General features: G+C 38.8%; 1 protein-coding gene across 16 annotated transcripts in view; it reads left to right on the top strand.

Annotated features, from left to right (window-relative positions):
- The window catches only part of baz2ba (bromodomain adjacent to zinc finger domain, 2Ba), a 67843-nt gene that overhangs the window by 11356 nt on the left and 54283 nt on the right, over nucleotides 1-2204 (top strand). The window lies entirely within an intron of this gene.

The raw sequence follows: 2204 nt of genomic DNA, 5'->3' as shown, positions 1-2204 counted from the left end.
TTTCTTTCTTTCTTTCTTTCTTTCTTTCTTTCTTTCTTTCTTTCTTTCTTTCTTTCTTTCTTTCTTTCTTTCTTTCTTTCTTTCTTTCTTTTGACCCCTCTATTTAACCCTGTGTGGATGCCTGAGAGTGGTTGTATGAATCTTAAAGTAAAGTCAACATCTGTTTGGCTGAGGCAACAGGGGTAGATTAGAGTAACCAAACAAGACAATTCAGGGAGACATCATAGCAGTTAGGTTGTACGCTGTCCATGTGCAAGCATGCCTGGAGTTTAAATGCTGGTAATTATTACTTTGGAGATAGTTCTTTGTGTGTGTATGTGTGTTTGGTTTTATTTGCCTTCACATTAATTAAATGGAAATGACTAAGCAATCATGGCTATTATTAAATTGACATTCGGATTGTTACTCAAAAAGTAATAAATTCACCGGCATAACTTAGGGCACCGATTTTGTTGGATCACTTGTATATAGACATTCAAATATCTCGGTGTTACTCAGAAAGCACGGCTATGTGAATTCTGTCACACTAAATTAATGCTGAGGTGAACCTTTTTGCATTCGTGATGATTTGTATTTGTTCAACTGTAAATAGCACTTTGAAGTTTTCACATCATGTTTCACTCAAACTTGTAGTTGATTAATGTTTTGCTTGCCATTGACTTTGGCTTCAACTGTTTTGTACTTTTTCTGCCTTCTTTCTTTTTGTCTTTCTGTTGTAGTAAAATCCATCTAAAGGGCTTGGGCAAGCAGTTTTATTTATGTCATATTGGACTTTATGAAGATTTTAATGTATATTTATTACACCCTTTCAATATTTTATATGCCAAATTAACTATTAGCTAATTGAAAAAGATGAATCCATAATTAATTAATTGTTTGCTGCAGACTTAATACAATGCCCTGACATAATTTATGAGGACATAGCAGCGGAACAAGGCTGCAGTCACAGGAAAAGAGTGTTTTGTAATGTTTGATGTAAAACTGGTAAGATCCTACCATAAAATGAGGTTAATAGACTAACAGCCTGATTCTCAGTGAGGCAAATGATGGCAGACAGCACTGGCTTTCTTATCCAGTGTAATTCACCTGCCTCGTGGCTGGCAAATCATTTTCTGTGGTGAAGTCCTGTGAGCAGAGATCCTTTAATCATCCACTAATAGGCCTTTATGAAAAAAGCTGAAGATGAATTCAGCCTACCTGGCGCTCTGTTATCATTATCACTGCGATGAGTTATCAAAGTATTTGTGTGTGCCTGTAGTTTGTGATGGTGTGTGTGTGTGTGTGTGTGTTTGTGTAAGAGCACAGATAATGAGGGAAACCATTACAGTTCGATCAGTTCGGTTATTACCAACACAGTCAGTCTAGGTGATTTCTGTTCAGTGATACATTGAGTTGTAATGACAGACATGCATAGCACTGTGTACCACAGACTTTGGAAACACTTGAAGGCATCTGGACAGACAAAATGACTTACTTACTTGTAACATACTCCCTTTCTTTTTACCATTTGAGCAAGTGACGTTAACAGAAAAGACGGGAACTTTGTAGGAAAAAGGATAGCTTTAACTATTATCGTAATATCTGACCACATCCGTGCCGCTGAGGCATCCACCAGACTTGATTCAGTTGCTGTTGACCAGATGGATGTGTTTACTGACAACAAAACCTTGTTAGATAGCTACCCACACATGCTGTAACACTGCTTGTGTGTTGCCGTGTCTGGAAATGTCTGCTTCCCTGAGTCTGTGTGCATGTGTACAGGGAGCCGTGACATTTGTAGGTACTGCATTCTGATCCCACCTAACCTTGCTGACACCAGTTATAACTCATAATCGAAAGCTGTCCTTCAGCTGTTCTTTTTATTCAACACGAAGTTATATCAGCGTAAATGAAAGTTGTAAAAACTGCACTGTAGTGTGATATACAAAGCAGGGTGTTGTCTGTTATGGTGAGCTGCTCAGATTAAGCCCGGTCTGTAAGTGCACAGGAGGGCCTTAGAGACAATGCATGAGAGATGGGCGTGAGAACGCTGGTAAGGCTTGGTTCTCTGCAAGAACTGTCTTGTGTTTAGGGAAAATATCCTCACACTTGAAGCTCCAATGTCTAGATTCAGTTCTAACAAACAGGTTTTGCAAGAACGGGCTCAGGGAGAAAGAGACTTTTTGTGGGTGTGAATATCTTTCTGTTTGTGTGTGTGTGTGTGT

Source organism: Haplochromis burtoni, unplaced genomic scaffold (assembly GCF_018398535.1).
Source record: "Haplochromis burtoni strain Fernald_Lab_line unplaced genomic scaffold, NCSU_Asbu1 Contig_195, whole genome shotgun sequence".
Classification (NCBI taxonomy): domain Eukaryota; kingdom Metazoa; phylum Chordata; class Actinopteri; order Cichliformes; family Cichlidae; genus Haplochromis; species Haplochromis burtoni.
Note: the sequence above shows the minus strand (reverse complement) of the source record. Positions and strands in the feature narration are given on the sequence as shown.